This window comes from Takifugu rubripes, chromosome 5 (assembly GCF_901000725.2).
Source record: "Takifugu rubripes chromosome 5, fTakRub1.2, whole genome shotgun sequence".
Taxonomy (NCBI): domain Eukaryota; kingdom Metazoa; phylum Chordata; class Actinopteri; order Tetraodontiformes; family Tetraodontidae; genus Takifugu; species Takifugu rubripes.
Genome location: NC_042289.1, coordinates 1,378,893 through 1,396,837, shown reverse-complemented (window position 1 = coordinate 1,396,837; position 17,945 = coordinate 1,378,893). Strand labels below are relative to the sequence as shown.

At 42.2% G+C, this 17,945-nt stretch overlaps 2 long non-coding RNA genes across 2 annotated transcripts; one reads left to right on the top strand and one right to left on the bottom strand.

The window, feature by feature from the left end:
* Positions 1-2,720: 2,720 nt before the first annotated feature.
* LOC115250046 (uncharacterized) lies at positions 2,721-3,253 on the bottom strand. The gene is made up of 3 exons (XR_003888619.1): positions 3,205-3,253; positions 2,966-3,125; positions 2,721-2,830 (listed from the first exon to the last, which is right to left on the bottom strand). It is a non-coding gene; the product is annotated as an uncharacterized lncRNA (long non-coding RNA).
* A 13,897-nt stretch (positions 3,254-17,150) lies between these two features.
* On the top strand, positions 17,151-17,675 carry LOC115249873 (uncharacterized). Its single transcript, XR_003888502.1, has 3 exons — positions 17,151-17,271; positions 17,348-17,439; positions 17,559-17,675. It is a non-coding gene; the product is annotated as an uncharacterized lncRNA (long non-coding RNA).
* The last annotated feature ends 270 nt before the right edge of the window (positions 17,676-17,945 follow it).

Here is a 17,945-nt window from a genome sequence, read left to right as displayed (position 1 = left end):
GCTTATATAATTGTAACTACAATTAAGAAAAAAAACCCACACATCTTTGTACCCTGGCAGGAATAAAGAAAGGTAAAGCTGTTAAAAGACTGCTAGATAGTTTTATTAATTAAATAAAATTTGTTGTCTTTTTTGTGATAAAAATGTTACTTTACTGAGTGTTGGTATTTACCGGTATGTATTTAACTAAATGCCTGAGCATCACTGAGTGAATGGGAAAGTAATGGTTTCATGTTTCAAAGCCTATCTGGCTTTTTCTGTGCATTAGGGTCTCACTGAGCTTCATTACTTTACATCGTGGGACGAATGGGAAACATTGTGCTCAGAATATTTCACTACATATTTGTATAGTTAGTTCTTTACCTCTGTTATTTGATATTTTAAAAGTGCCATTTAAATAAACCTTGTTATACATGTGCATATGTTTCCACCTCCTATAGACACCCTTACAGCAGCCACCACTTGTTGTGATCTTGAAGGTCAGGCTATATTGGTTAGTGATCCCCTGGTTAGTGATTGGACTGGATTATTAGATCATATATCTCCAGTCTTCTCTGTCACAGAAGCCACCCACTCCGAGATGATATATGTTAGTACCATTACTTGACCCAATAATGTAGAGTTTATCAAGCAGCTTTTATTTCTGCACATTTCACTTAAAGGTGTTGTTTCAGTAAAGATCATGCATTTTAATGACCACTGATGGACAAACAACATGTGCACTCATCTTCCGCTTCTCCTCCATACATTCATTCATGCGATACTGCTGTACATCTAGCCAGAGTTTAAACTATGTTAGAGTAAGGAATTTTCTCAAGAAATTCTGCAAACTTTAAAAGTTTTAGTTCATTCTCAGTTTCCGATGATTGTCAGAAGACTGGAAATGTGTGTAGATTCTCTCCTCTCCTTTTCTTTCAAGCTGAAGATCTTCCCATCAGCCTGTTTCCTCCATGTCACCATTATTCCTTGACTCAGGCCGTGTTGCTTGAGTGTCTGTCTGAACTGAAGAACACAGACATTTTATTCTTTACTGCAAAAACAAAGAATGAATCATGAAATATTGACAAAATTTTATCGACAAAAAACATTACCTGTTGCAAGATGGTTTCTGCTGCATCCTCCAGGTTGACAGAGGAATGCTGCACACTTACTTCGACTCTCACAATCTGTCTTTTCACTTGAAAAAGCAGGTGAATAATAAGTTTATGAAATATACACAACACCGACCGACCGACCGACCGACCGACCGACCGACCGACCGACCGACCGACCGACCGACCGACCGACCGACTGACCGACCGACCTATCTATCTATCTAACTCACCCATTTGACAGACACTGAAGCGCTCTGAATCACAATTGCTGACTCTCATCTTGTTTTTATAAAAGACCCCACAGGAAGTCCGATCCCTGGCATGTGTTTAATTAATATTGGTCTTCGCACGCAGGAAAGAAGTGGAGCTTCCATCTGACCACTTCCAGGGGCCTCTGTAAAGGCCTATCCATATTTGTGGGCTACTGCTTATTAACTGTATTTGCTCATTCTCAGATTTGTCCCTCACACTGGCCAGATCAGTATAGTGCTGCCTGCAGTAGCTCTGAGCATCCATCCAGGACATGGACTTGTTCACAAAAATGAAGCTGGGCAAAACTGGGCTTTTATCTGGAAAATGGAAAAAAACTGCTCTGATTGGCATCTCAGAAAAAATATATACTGAAAAACATTTTGAGAAAAGGGGAAAAAAGAAATTTCCTTTTTGCTCTCACCTGAGATGTGACATTACACGTTTATTGCTTTTTAAAGAATCTCAAGAGTCCTGCTCTTGCAGTAGAAGCTTGTATCAATATTTGCCATTGGACTACTACATTTAAATCCTTTGCTAAAGTTTGAAGTGAATAATTAAGCCAAAGTAATAAAATAAATCAACCTTTATATTTACCTTATCTAGAACAGGTCAGGTTTTGTTTTTATATGTGCAGCAAAGAAATGCATTGAATTTCACTAACCTGATAAGAAAATGATACCAGAGAATGTTCTCATGATGCTGGAATAAAAAGAGAAGAGCAAAATCTGAACAAGAGCCTGAACAAGAATGTTGTCATTTGCTGCAGCTTTGAATGTGGCTTCAAATCCTCTGCCCTATCTAATGTCACAGCACTTTGCAATAATGCCCAATTTGGTTACTATGCAAAGACATGATGGGATGTTTGAATTGCTCCACCAACAGGTTTTGCATTGCTACATGTTTACCCATTCATCTGGAAGTTAATAAAGCTGTTAATGGAAAGAATTCACTTTTAGTCTTACAGCCAAATTCAGCAGAGCTGAAGGAAAATGGAGCTTTTTTATAGATCAGTGTTGTGGTTTCCAAACTGGCTGTTAGACAAAGTTAGAGTAGTAAGGTAGCAGCTTAACACTGGTTTGAAAAACCTTTCTTGACGACAGTGTATTACATGCCATTTTGAATGCTGTTAGAATCAAATCATCAGGTGTTGTGCTGCTGTTCTTTCTATACTGATCTAAGATATGTTCATTGATTGACAATAATTCAGCCCTTCTACATGCTGTCAACAATGAATAAATAGGAAAAGAAAACTTGTTTGACTATTTTATTATGTTTATTACGTTTAGTACGTAACACAGTGGGTCCACAAATACTGTAAAAATGAGAATAAAACATCTACATATCGTACCGTGAGACTCCAGAGCAAAGTTGGTCCAGAAATTTGCATCTGGGAGCTGATAGTTTAGTATCTCCTTCACATAGTGCAATTCAGTTTGAAGCTTCCCTATGTGCATCATCAAATTTTCAAACCTCTGATTGGTGCACTAAAAGTGAGAAAAAGACAGTTTAATGATCCATGCCTACCAAATGGATTGGATGACAGCAACCAGCAACATGCAACTCTGATAGTGTGCAAAACAGATCAAACATCTCATATATGTTTATGACAGACGACTTACTCAAAGCATGGACCAACGGACTAGAGAAGATGAGCCACTTAGTCTTGCAGGCATTGACCATATCTTCAGTACTGCTGGACATGCAGCTTCCTGAGGAGCTCGACTCTGTAATGTAGTGCATCACGTGTTTGTGTTGCTTGAGTGTCCGCTTGAAAACTCTCTGAAAGAAAGTGGAACAGTGGGACCCTGAACACGTAGAAAAACTGCACAAACTGATGTGGTTGTAATTTTCACTGTACCTGTAAACTCTCGCTCTATTACAAATGGTCGGATTTCCATCCTTGTCATAATAACCCATTTCTATCAATCTCAAACTTCTTCGCTTGCATATAAGCAAAGAGCAGATTCACTTCAGAAACTCTTCTGGGGCCTGGTTAAATGCATGTTTTTGTTAATAGCAATAGATGGAAATCTCATAAGAGAATGGGCAAGGTAAAAGCCAACAAAAGTAATCCAAAAAGACAAAAATGGAAATGATTAGGATTCAGGAGTGAACAAAAAAAAGTTCCAACGTACCAGTTTGTATAATAGACATTTTGTGCCAGAAATGCGTCACTTATTTAAACCAACGTATATATTATGTACTGTATCTTTGCCAACAACTAAAGTCCAGCAGTCCCCGACCCTGCAGCAGCATAAATGAAAGCTTTTAGTTTAACTTTGCTGCACTCAAGTAGACAAAAAGGAGAATAACAGGGGTCTTTCCTGTTCCTTTCAGAAGCAAATGAACGACTGGAACATAATTTAACAATAATTTAAGAGATTTTTATTGTGTTATAGACATTCAACACGTTACGTGACTACACCATTTGAGCAAAGTATGACGACAGTGTGTGTGTGGACGGTGTATATACAGGCTCCAATGACTAGAGGGAACCCTTAACTAAATGACACTCAAATGAAAACGACACTCATATCCCGTTTTAACTGTGCACTGAATAAAATACTTAAAAATGATAAACTCCTGATTTGTCTCTCTCTCTTGTTTTTATTTTTGATGTAGTTGCAGATTTTTTAAAAGATATTGTGGCAGGACGAGGAACAACTCAGACAGAGCAGATATTTTGGACGTCTTTATTCTGCATCCACCAGACAATACTAAATGGTGCATCAAACAGTGCATTAACTCCAAGGCTAACCACGCCCATCACCCCATGCATTACCTGGGTGTGAGATACGCCCCTATGTGTCCGCCACACAGAGAAGGTGAACTTTGACCTGGCCATTTGGGAAACAACGGAGAAGAAGGACTGTCAGCATCCAATGGAACTGGGAGAAGAAGATAAGGTCATCCAAGAAGAAGGACTGGATTGGACTGGATTAGCATCAATAATTTACATATGTGTTTCTATAAAAGACTGGGTCAAGGGATAGTTAGGTTGTCAGACTTCATGCCCTGACAATTGACTTTGTTATTGTAGAGTTATGAACTGGCCTGGCGCTCTGTAATATTTGTATCTTGAATTGGTTCTATTTGCTAAATACATTTTGTCTGTCAAATACATTGGGTCACACGAGTGCCCAATCCAGAGAAGCCTCCACTAGAAGATCCAAATCAGGCATTGACACTTAATGCCACTCTTTATCCATCATTGCCTACTACCTCTTCACCACCGCCATATCAATTGCCAGTTTTGACTATTAATAGTGGTCAGTTAGATGTGGACACAGATGAAGAAATACAGGAGTTACGTGAGACAGTGTGGGAACTTCGGAGACAGGTTAGAAGGATCAAACAGGGACAGGAAGAGGTTGGAGATAAGTTAGGAAAAAATGAATTTAGAGAGGAATGTCGATTGGTTAAAAAACAGGACAGTCAAAAATCTGCATTAAACGTCTTTAAAACATCCAGCGATCAAATAAAACAAGTGAAATGAGCTGATCTCTCAGGAGGATTTGCAAGGGCTGAGCGCAGGGAGGAGAAGGCAAGAATGATTTATGGCAGTGATAAAGAGGAGAGTGAGAGTAAGACAGACACCCTCAAAATTCCGGCTACATTTATTGGGGAATTGGAGATTCAAGAGCCTGTTGAATCTCAGACAGAATTATATGAAAAAGATCCATGTTCAAGTATGGAAAATTATGAATCAGAATCAGGGGAAGACAGTGAGTGTGAGTATAGAGGTTTACCACTGACAAGGGCCATAAGCAATGAGGAGGTGGGTCAAATAAGAATACACAAGTGGTGTAAGGGGCCCATTTCAGGAATGCCGCAGTTCCAGGCCCCTCTGATACAGAAAAGAGGAGGACAGGAACCAGTATATGTTCCATTTGCTATTACAGACATTAATTGTTTGGTGGATAAGATGCCCCCACCCATGGGAGACTTTCAAGGAATTTTAGGGAGACAAGTGTCTCTCTGGGATTTGGATAAAGTTGAGGTAGCAGCAGGTATTACAGATAGACCTAACGCTGCACGGTTTGGGCCTTGTGCAACCAGGGTTGGTGAAACTATGAGACAGATATTTCCAGTATCTCCAGGAGCAATGCAGAACTTAAGATTTAAGTGGGAGGAAAATGAGTCGGCACATGGGTTCCTTACGAGGTGTAAAGAGGAATGGATGTGTGCCACAGGGTGCCATCCTGGTTTAAATAATCTACACACCACTTTGTTTCATCAGGCAATAATTTTAGGACTTCCACAATCAGTGAAAGAAGTCATGGAAGGAAATCCTGACCTTCCAGGCAGCACATCTGATGTCTGGGAGAGACATCTTTCTCACCACATCAACACATTTAAAGTTAAACAACAAGGAAAGAAGGAGGGGGTGATGACAGCGCAGGAACAGCTCCTAAAAATGCAGTTAGATGAGGCACAGAAAAAGCTTAATGATAAACGAAAGGAAAAGAAACAGATGGTTCAGCAGTTTCCTCAGCAGGTACAGCCAGATCCGTTAGGTCCGCAACAAGAGTTTACTCCGATAAACCCGTATTGGGTCAGTCCTAGGGGAGGCATGTGTGGGAGACGCGGCAAGCAATGATACGGCTTGATAGGTGGGTTCTTAGGCTGAGATCAGTGTCACGCCTGCAAAGGGTATGGCCATTGCCGAAAGGACTGTCCATATCGGAACTATCAGTATCAGACAGTGTTCCAACATTTGGACCTTGCCAAAAAACCCTTTCTTCCCCCAGACTAACAAAGGAAGCAGAGGGAGGGGAAGACCTCAATACCGTGCTCCAAATCCTAAGGTTGCTCCACAAGGCCAGTTCCCAATGGAAAACTGGCCCTATGATGAGTTGCAGTGATGGGGCCCAGGGGCCCCCTGCGGATGAGGCACTGGCAGATCCCCTCATCCGCATGACGGTGCAGGGAAGAGGACGTTCTTTCTTGGTTGACTCAGGAGCCCGCTATTCCATTATCTCATGGAATTTATCACCGAAGCTGATCTCATCTGACACCGTCGAGCTTGTGGGGTTCTCAGGGAGACTGGAGAGACTGCCATTTTCTGTGCCATTAGTGACTCATTTTGCCGGACAGACTGTGTTGCACCCCTTTGTGATTTCAACACATTGCCCTCTCAACCTGTTGGGACGAGATCTCCTTGTGAGGAAAGGAGCAGCTATTCTGTGCGGAGACAAAGGTCTTGTTGTGCAATTTTCTATTGGACTGAAACTGAGCTGCTTTATTCCACACCAAGGTGTGAAGGGACAAATGCTGATGTGTATTCCAATTCAGCATGGAATACTCCTATTTTCCCAGTTGAGAAGCAGGAAAAGGGGAAATATAGGATGGCTAAATTGTGATCAAGAAGAAGCTTCTCCACATGAAACAGTTTGGAAGGAAAAGGGGGGCAGTGAAAGATGAAGGAATTTGGCGGGGCCCAGACGGAAGACCTGTTCTACCGCCCGGTCTGGTAGATGCCGTTCTGGAAGAGGCCCATGGCCTGACACACTGCGGGACACCACAAATGATGCGGTATTTAACACACTGGTGGCATCCATTTTTGCCAGCCATTGTAGAGAATTATATCAGAGAATGTTTAATATGCACACACTTTAATGTAAAATCAATAATTCGACCACATGAGGGCAAGTTTCCAGTTGCCCCCATGGCAGGGCAAGAAATAATCATAGATTTCACTGACATTATAGATAGAGTCAGTGGATTCCGATACCTCGTGGTGGCAGTGGATGCATACACTGGCTGGCCAGAGGCGATTCCTGTAAAAGCAGAAGATGCAAGAAGTGTTATCAAATTTTTTAATAATCCAACACATGGTTTCCCCAAACGAATTAGGCCTTTTGTCTTGTCTGGCGCCGCGCGAGTGGCAGCCTGTAACAACAGCTCCCGCTCACCTTCGAGCTTTTCTTCTTTCTCCGCACCTACTACTTTTGTTTTTGTGCGTTTGGTTTGTTTCATTTACCTTCGTCATGTATGTAAGACGGAGTTTCCAGTGGTGGCTCTACTCGTTTTTTCACTTTTCGATACCGCGTCCGGAGACCCATCGCGGAGCTGCGGCTCGCTTGTTTAAGGCAGGGATCAGCTGTTCGCCCTACGGAGCTCTGCAGCACTGCCCAAGGAGCGACCCGAGCTGAGGAGGAGTAAACGGGGATGCCGGGCTGGGGTCATCTTTCCTTCTGTTGGAGTTATTGTGATCCAACAGAAGCAAAAGAACGACTAGAACATAATTTAACAATAATTTAAGAGATTTTTTATTGTGTTATAGACATTCAACACGTTACATGACTACACCAATTGAACAAAGTATTAAGACAGTGTGTGCGTGTGGACAGTGTCTATAGAGGCTCCGACCACTAGAGGGAACCCTTAACTAAAGGACACTCAAATGAAGACTTGGTGAAAGAGGACGCAACGGCGGGGTCACCCGCAGCTGTGACAATGGGCTGTGTAGCGACTGATTTCTTCGGATTTGATGAGTTTCTTTGTATTATTAGTAATCCTTCAGAGGGCTGATGTTGCTGCTGGGGAGGGGGGAGTCTACATGAGCAGGTGTTAGTCTTTCAGAGCAATTCAATATGCCCAGTGAGCCGTGCAGACATTTTCAGACGTAGTTGTTCCAGAATAGTTCAGTAGCATGATCATCATCTGTGGTGGGCTCAGGCTCAGTTTCTCATGGCCTGGATTCATTCATCAAACATCATCAGCACTCTCTCTGCAGGATGGGCAAGTTTTAGTGTGTAATTCGGAGACTGATTTCAGGAGCATGAGTCGTCAATCATTTCTGCTGGTAAAAGAATGTCTTTTGATTAATTTAAGAGAAATTTTACTTAGAACAAAAGCTTTATCAAGTCAAATTAGTTTTATTAATTACTCACTATTATATCTTATATCCGTCCATGGACCCTGAAACCATACAAGCACGTGTAGTCAGCATGGCCATAGTTGGATTCAATTCGCAAGTCTACGTATTTGAAAGGAATACTGTCATGATCCTGCATAGACAAAAGAGACAAGTTAGTTCTGAAAAATCTGCACTATAAATAACAAAACCACTCTGCAATGTCCTCCTCACCTTCACTGCAAACGTCTGGGTTGGGTTACCATCAAGATCGTATATAAATTTCCCAAGATGCACCGCTTTTTCATCTAAAGATTGTAGTCCCTGTCAGAGACAAATCAGACCCCGGTAAACCCTGTGTTCTACAGCCCGTATCACAGCAACCTGTGGAACGTCTACAGGTGCATTTGATACTCACATAGACTACAAAGTGATGCGGGGCCGAGGGGATGGTGTCGATTGGGGAAACAGACTTTAAAACATGATCCAGGGTCACATGGCTGACGGTAATGTTGTGGGAGAGTTCAATAAATAGGTTGCCATGGCTACCCGGAAATGACCAACAGTTCCCTGGGATTGGAGGATGTTGTCCCTGAGGAAAAAAATGAGGTTGATGTAAAAAAAAACAACAACAACCTTTTAGCCAAAGATCGCTGTTTCTGTGGAAGAATATTAGTAAACTAGATCAATACTCACTTGAATGACAGTCGCTGGAACCACTCTTGAAAAAAGTTGAATCCCCAAAATATTGATTCCCGCTATCCTCTCATAAGTGCTGGAGGATCGTTTTTTGTACACTTTGGCTCCTGCACATCAAAAAAAATATACACCAAAAAGTCCCCCCCCCCAGTGAGATCAACATGAATCCAGACCTTTGCATTACGCTCAAAATTTTCAAAGCTTCATATCGTACCGTGAAACTCCAGAGCAAAGTTGGTCCAGAAATTTGCATTTGGTAGCTGATAGTTCAGTTTCTCCTTCATAGAATGCAATTTAGTTTGAAGCTTCTCTATGTGCATCGTCAAATTTTCAAATCTTTGATTGGTGCACTTAAAGTGAGAAAAAGCCAGTTTAATGATCCATGCCTACCTAATGGATTGATGACAGTCCCCAGCTGTCTTTATGTTACTTCAAATATATATTCAACATGCAATACCTTATGATAGACTGGAGAGGTGGGTACCGGGTCATAATTAGTTGGTCTTTCAAAAGAAATGACGTCCAAACGATAAAAGATGATTGGAAGTACTGATGGGCGGGGGAGCCAGTCAGATAGTGTGCAAAACAGATCAAACATCTCATATATATTTATGACAGACGACTTACTCAAACCAAGGATCAACAGACTAGAGAAGATAAGCCACTTAGTCTTGACTGTATCTTCAGTACTGCTGGACATGCAGCTTTCTGAGGAGCTCGACTCTGAGGAGCTCCACTCAGTAAGGTAGCACAGCATTTGTTTAGTGTCATAGCTTTCCTCGCCAATGCTGTCAGATGTTGTGTTGCTTGTACTTTTGCGTTTTCGCCTCTGCTTGAAAACTCTGGATGGAAAGAAAGTGGAACAGTGGGACCCTGAACACGTACAAAAACTGCACTAACTGATGTGGTTGTAATTTTCTGTACTGTACCTGTAAACTCTCTCTGTGTAACAAATGGTTGGATTTCCATCCTCGTCATAATCACCCATTTCTATCAATCTCAAACTTCTTCGCTTGCCTATAAACAAAGAGCAGATTCACATCAGAAACTCTTCTGGGGCCTGGTTAAATGCATGTTTTTGTTAATAGCAATAGATGGAAATCTCCTAAGAGAATGAGCAAGGTAAAAGCCAACAAAAGTAATCCAAAATGACAAAAAATGGAAGGATTCAGGAGTGAACAAAAAAAAAGTTCCGACAAACCATTTTGTATCATAGACATTTTGTTCCAATACTGCGTCACTCATTTAAACCAACGTATATATTATGTACTGTATGTTTGCCAACAACTTAAGTGTAACAGTCCCCAAACCTGCAGCAGCATAAATGAAAGCTTTTAGTTTTAAAATTGCTTTAATGCATTGATCCATCAAAGCTTAGTAAAGATTTACATACAGGAGCACACACACATATACAGTGGTGGTGAAAAGTTTACATACACTTGCAAAGAACATAATGTCATGGCTCTCTTGAGTTTCCAGTTATTTCTACAAATCTGATTTTTCTCTGATAGAATGATTGGAACAGATACTTCTTTGTCACAAAAAACAATCATGAAGTTTGATTCTTTTATGACTTTATTCTGGGTAAACTGAAAATGTGACCAAATCAGCTGGGTCAAAAATATACATACAGCAATGCTAATATTTGGTTACATGTCCCTTGGCCATTTCTACTTCAATTAGGCGCTTTTGGTAGCCATCCACAAGCTTCTGGCAAGTTTCTGGTTGAATCTTTGACCACTCCTCTTGACAGAATTGGTGCAGTTCAGTTAAATTTGTTGGCTTTCTGACATGGACTTTGGGAAGGCCATTCTAAAACCTTAATTCTAGCCTGATTTAGCCATTCCATTACCACTTTTGATGTGTGTTTGGGGTCATTGTCCTTTTGGAACACCCAACTGTGCCCAAGACCCAACCTTCGGGCTGATGACTTTAGGTTTTTTTGAATAATTTGAAGGTAATCCTCCTTCTTCATTGTCCCATTGACTCTCTGTAAAGCACCAATTCCATTGGCAGCAAAACAGACCCACAACATAATACTACCACCACCGTGCTTGATGGTAGGCATGGTGTTCTTGGGGTTAAAGGCCTCACCTTTTCTCCTCCAAACATATTGCTGGGCATTGTGGCCAAACAGCTCAATTTTTGTTTCATCTGACCACAGAACTTTCCTCCAGAAGATCTTATCTTTGTCCATGTGATCAGCAGAAAACTTTAGTCGAGCCTTAAGGTGCCGCTTTTGGAGCAAGGGCTTCCTTCTTGCATGGCAGCCATGGCGATGCAAAACACGCTTGACTGTGGACACTGACACCTGTGTTCCAGCAGCTTCTAATTCTTGGCAGATCTGCTTTTTGGTGCTCCTGGGTTGACTCTTCACCCTCCTGACCAGTTTTCTCTCAGCAGCAGGTGACAGCTTGCATTTTCTTCCTGATCGTGGCAGTGACAAAACAGCGCCATGCACTTTATACTTACAAACAATTGTTTGCACTGTTGCTCTTGGAACCTGCAGCTGCTTTGAAATGGCTCCAAGTGACTTTCCTCACTTGTTCAAGTCAATGATTCTCTTTTTCAGATCTGTGCTGAGCTCCTTTGACTTTCCCATTGTAGCGTTTGTGGGTGTTTTTATCCAATGAGCCCTTTTTAAATGGCCTCAGAGAAGTCACCAGCTGTAGTCACTCATGATCACTCACAAGAAGTTAAGAGGCCATGCTATGAAGCTCATGTCATTGACACAACTTTCTAAGTCTCCAAAATTGCTCATTCATGTTGCTGTATGTATATTTTTGACCCAGCAGATTTGGTCACACTTTCAGTTTACCCATAATAAAATCATAAAAGAACCAAACTTCATGAATGTTTTTTGTAACAAAGAAGGATCTGTTCCAATCACTATATCAGAGAAAAATCAGAGTTGTAGAAATAACTGGAAACTCAAGACAGCCATGAGATTACGTTCTTTACAAGTGTATGTAAACTTTTCTTGTGAATCAGTACAACAGAAGGCTGTCAGAAAGCTCGACTACCACAGAGAATCTGGGTTCAAAAATAAGCCTAATTCCAAAACAAACAACCAATCATTTTTTGGCCGAGTATTTGTCCCGCATTAACCATTTTAAAACAAAGGCTTCATTTTACCCTCAGAATAATCTGAGGATTGTCTTTGCAACTCAATATACCATTAGTTAAAAGACTTCCCCCCAAGAACTGAAAAAAGAACTTTGCTGCACTCAAGTAGACAAAGAGGATAATAACAGGGGTCTTCCCTGTTCCTTTCAGAAGCAAAAGAACGACTGGAACATAATTTAACAATAATTTAAGAGATTTTTTATTGTGTTATAGACATTCAACACGTTACGTGACTACACTAATTGAGCAAAGTATGACAGTGTGTGCGTGTGGACGGTGTATATACAGGCTCCAATGACTAGAGGGAACCCTTAACTAAATGACACTCAAATGAAAACGACACTCATGTCCCGTTTCAACTGTGCACTGAATAAAATACCTAAAAATGATAAACTCTTGATTTGTCTCTACCGTGTTTTTTTTTGTTTTTATTTTTAGACCGGGCCTTTGATGTAGTTGCGGATTTTTAAATTAAGTGAATAATAATTCCAAACCAAACATACAACTCACCAAATGATAAACCATTATCTTTAAAGGTTTTCCTTCAAAACACTTCACACACACAAAAACAATGTTTCTGAATTCAAACACCATGATCATTTGCAAATGTAACAGGGCCTTTGTGTCATAATATGTTATGGGGCGTTTAATTACACAAAATATGGTCTATACAGAATTTCCAGTGTCCTGCATTTCTTCTTCTGTGGTGTCCCCTATAAAAGTGATGGTGATCCTTCCGCCTCTCCCCTTTTGCAATATACTCTTGTGGGAGAGGTGGGTGTCTCATTTTCCATCACATCAGGTCGCCCCGACACACGCAGCCAGCTAGCTTCACCGCGTCCGTACATCTGGCAGAGCGATCCGGCCCCGTGGTTCCAGCATGTCAAAGTGCTGTTCCACCTGCGAGGAGTCACCGAGGACGACTCCAGATATTATTTGGTGGTGGCTCTGGGCCAGCAATCCACACGACGTGTCATGCAGCTGCTGCGGGACACGCCACTGCGCTCAAGGAGCTCCTGCTCCGGAAGTACAGCCAGTCCGAAGCGGAAAGGGCGTATAAACTGCTTTCCCTGCCGGGTTTGGCCGATGGTTCGGCGGTGGACCTTATGGACAGCATGCTACCATTTCTGGGCTCTGACGAGGGCGGGTTCCTTTTCCGGCACATTTTCCTGCGCCAACTTCCACATCCGGTCCAGGTGGCCTTGGCGAAGTCCCCAAGTTTGGCTGCAGGTGATTTTCGTGGTTTGGCTGAGGAAGCGGATCGTGTGCTGCTGACTGCTAGGAGGTACCTCCGTGCAGAGCGTGTTGGCGTCACGAAGCACGGGGTGGTGCACTTCATTCCCACCATGGGTCCGCCCGTTTTTTTGCACGGGCACTGCGACTCGGCTCTGTGAATTTGGCGACAGCTAAGGAGGAATTCGCTACAGTGGGAATTGTGCGGCGCTCTAACAAACTATGGGCCTCTCCGCGCCATATGGTGCCCAAGGTGGATGGCATTTGGAGGCCGTGTGGCAATTTTCGTCGTCTTAACGATATCACAGCCCATGACCGTTACCCCGTTCCGCACATACAGGATTTTTCCGTTCGCTAGGCAGGCACTACCGTTTTCTCCAAAGTAGACTTGGTGCGTGGCTATCATCAGGTTCCAGTGCATGCTGAGGATGTGCCCAAGACTGCAGTGATTTTGGGCTTTTTGAGTTCCTGTGCATGCCCTTTGGCCTGAAGGGGACAGTATAGACCTTTTAGCGGTTGATGGACTCGGTATTACGTCACCTCACCTTTGTGTTTGTCTATTTGGACGACATTTTGGTAGCAAGTCCATCTGCAGACGAGCACCTGACACACCTTGGGCAGGTTTTTCAGCAACTGGCAGATCATGGCCTGATCGTAAACCCAGAGCAAATGCAAGTTTGGTCTGTGATTGATTTCTTGCACCACCGCATTTCTTCCCAGGGTGCAGTTCTGTTGCCATCTAAGGTGCAAGCGGTGGCGGAATTTCCTCGATGAGCACACTTGAGGCTCCAGGATTATCAGCATGTTGTGATGTCAATGAAAGACATACACCAACCCGAGGAGGCAGGCTGATAAGGATATGACAACATAAGTCTTATTATATCTATGACGGCACCAACGCCTTGCAAACCTGCTCACGGCAGCACAAATGTAAAGAGTTCGACGCCTCTTTAACAACAGGTCAACTTGTCACAATATCAAAACTAGAAGAGGTTCCCTGTTCTGTGCTGACAGACGATGAGTGACTCAGCCCAGAACCCTTCTAGCTCTTTGGGCACTTCCTATTCCAACAAGAGGGTGAAAAAAAGCTCTGTCACTTTTATTTCTAATACCCGGGGGTGCAAAAATCATCATTCCAAATTTGCATTCCACCTTTAACTTTCAGGGAAACAAAGTCCACAGTAGCCAAAATGATCCATCAGCAGAATGACTGTGATGCTGTAGGAGGAAAATGCAGTATTGAAAATGTGTCCACACAACAGTCAAGGAACCTGCAAAAGACCGTCGGTTAAAAGAGAAACTGGATCTTCGTGGTTTCCTTAAAACCATGGCACAAAAACAACCTGGAACAAACATGATGCAAATCTAATGAAAGGTCATCCCTGAAACGAAATCATGCAAAGGAAAACCAGGGAAAAAGTTATTGGCAGCTGTGGGCGATCTTGTGTGGGATAAGCTCCGGAGGAAACTGGCAATGAAGTCACCCGCAGACGTTCCGGCAACCAAAGTGATGAGCGGACGACCGGTGCAGGGAAGCACGATGACCCGGGATGACCGGCAGAGAATCACTAATCTGTGGACCTGTTTGTTTGCGTGTGAAGCCACGCAAACCGATCGCATTAGCCCTCAGCTACAACTCTCACTCAAGCCCAACTTTAGCATCTTGGCTAACGGCTCGGCACTGGCAAAGCGGAAGCTAACCCGCATGACTCAAAACAACAAAATGTTGACAAATCCTTTATTGATGAACAGGAAATTCAAGAACCTGTCCAGTTTGTCAAGTTGAGCGTGATTGGCGCGACTCCACCGAGCCGGTGAGGTGAGCAGGTGCTGGAAGATTACGTGAAGATTACTACGAGAACAGTTGGAGCCAGAGGTGCTCAAAGAAATCCTGCATTTGTGCATCATGTGGGACATCACTCGCTCTCCACTTTTGCAATAGTTTACAACTTTTGTTTTCTGAATGTAACGCTGCAGTTCACTGTGTTTTAACCTTGCGTCTCCTCGTCTCAGCAGTACCAGTCCAAACAAAGCGTTGGTATATGACTTGAAGGTTTTGTTTCCAATTATCCACCTAATAGCCGTTCACATGGGAGCACCCGGCCGGACTCATGACAGACAAAACATTCAGTTTGGGTTTATAGGTGACAAGGAAACGTCTCCTGCATGATTCACCCGGCTAGTTAGCACAAAGTATCTGTCCTGCAATGGTTTCCATTTGGAAATGGGACAATCGATTTAGAATCCAAATTCACCTCGGGCATTTGAGCAAACACAGTCGTTGATAAACGACATATAAACTTGTTCATGTAGTCAACTAGGAAGACAGCCAGTCCGCTTAGAATTCTGCTCCCTTGTCTGTGTTGACAATTGCCTTTCTCCTAAAACGTTAGCTCCTCTTCATTCTCTCGATTAGTTAGCTTTCTTTCACGAGCCCGCCCCGTGCACGCCGTGATTTGCTAACATAAAGGCCTGACGTCATCACGTCGCCCCGCCCCGGAGCATATACGGTGCGCTTGCTTTGGAGCCCAACGTGATCCTGATGTGTGGGCCAGTTTTGTTCCCGATGGCCAATGTTTGGGTGTATATGTATTTAAAAAATAAATAAATAAAAAATCTGCAACCCCATCAAAGGCTCGGTATACAAATAAAAACAAAAAAAAACACGGTAGAGGCAAATCTGGAGTTTATAATTTTGAGGTATTTTATTCAGTGCACAGTTAAAACGGGATACAGGTGTCATTTTCATTTGAGTGTCATTTAGTAAAGTGTTCCCTCTAGTGGTCAGAGCCTGTATATACACCGTCCGCACGCACACACTGTCGTCATACTTTGGCTGCTTTATTGGCTGCTTAAGAACATGTTGAATGTCGATAACACAATAAAAATCTCTTAAATTATTGTTAAATTATATTCTAGTCGTTCTTTTGCTTCTGAAAGGGACAGGGAAGACACCTGTTATTTTCCTTTTTGTCCATTTGAGTGCAGCAAAGTTCTTTTTCCAGTTCTTGGGGGTCTTTCAACTAATGGTATAATGAGCTGAAATGACAATCCTAAGATTATTCTGCAGGGTGAGATGAAGCATTTGTTTTAAAATGGTTAATGCGGGACAAAGCCTTAGCCAAAAAATTATCGGTTGTTTATTTTGGAATTAGGCTTATTTTTGGGTCACATAGAATCTTGGGCCTTGTGTTGTAATTATTCACAAGGTGTATATGTGTGTGCTCCTATATGTAAAGCTTTACTAAGCTTTGATGGATCAGAGCATGAAAGCATTTTTAAAACTAAAAGCTTTCATTTATACTGCTTCAGGGTTGGAGACTGCTAGACTTTTTGTTGGCAAACACACAGTACATAATATATACGTTGGTTTAGATGAGCGACGCAGCTTTGGCACAAAATGTCTATCATACTAAATGGTTTGTCGGATCGTTTTTTCTTCACTCTTGAATCCTAATCATTTCCATTTTTTGTCTTTTTGGATTACTTCTGTTGGCTTTTACCTTGCCCATTCTCTTATGAGTTTTCCATCTATTGCTATTAACAAAAACATGCATTTAACCAGGCCCCAGAAGAGTTTCTGAAGTGAATCTGCTCTTTGTTTATAGGCAAGCGAAGAAGTTTGAGACTGTTAGAAATGGGGTATTACGACAAGGATGGAAATCCGACCATTTGTTACAGAGAGAGAGTTTACAGGTACAGTACAGAAAATTACAACCACATCAGTTAGTGCATTCTTTGTATGTGTTCAGGGTCCCACTGTTCCACTTTCTTTCCAATCCAGAGTTTTCAAGAGGAGGCAAAAACCCACAATTACAAGCGACACAACATCTGACACCATTGACGAGGACAGCTATGACACTAAACGCATCCTGAGCTACCTTAAAGAGTCGAGCTCCTCAGAGTCGAGCTCCTCAGGAAGCTGCATGTCCAGCAGTACTAAAGATAAAGTCAATACCTGCAAGACCAAGTGGCTCATTTTCTCGAGTCTGGTGGTCCTTGCATTGAGTAAGTCGTCTGTCGTAAACATATATTAGATGTTTGATCTGTTTTGCACACTATCTGACTGGCTCCCCCCCATCAGTGCTTCCAATCATCTTTTATCATTTGGACTTCATTTCTTTTGAAAGACCAACTAATTATGACCCGGTAACCACATCTCCAGTCTATCAGAAGGTATTGCATGTTGAATATATATTTGAAGTAACATAAAGACAGCTGGGGACTGTCATCAATCCATTAGGTAGGCATGGATCATTAAACTGGCTTTTTCTCACTTTTACTGCACCAATCAGAGGTTTGAAAATGTGATGATGCACATAGAGAAGCTTCAACCTGCATTGCACTATTTGAAGGAGAAACTGAACTATCAGCTCCCAAATGAAAATTTCTGGACCACCTCTGCTCTAGATTCTCACGGTACGATATGAAGCTTTGAAAATTGTGATTAAAAAAAAAGAAAAAGTGTAATTCAAAGGTCTGGATTCATGTCGATCTCACTGGAGGGGGGGGTGTTTTGGTGTATTTTTGTTTTGATGTGCAGGAGCCAAAGTGTACAAAAAATGATCCTCCAGCACCTGTGAGAGGATCGCGGGAGGAAAGATTTTTCAAAAGTGGTTTCAGCGACTGTCATTCAGGTGAGCATTGATCTAGTTCCCTAATATTCTTCCACACAGAAACAG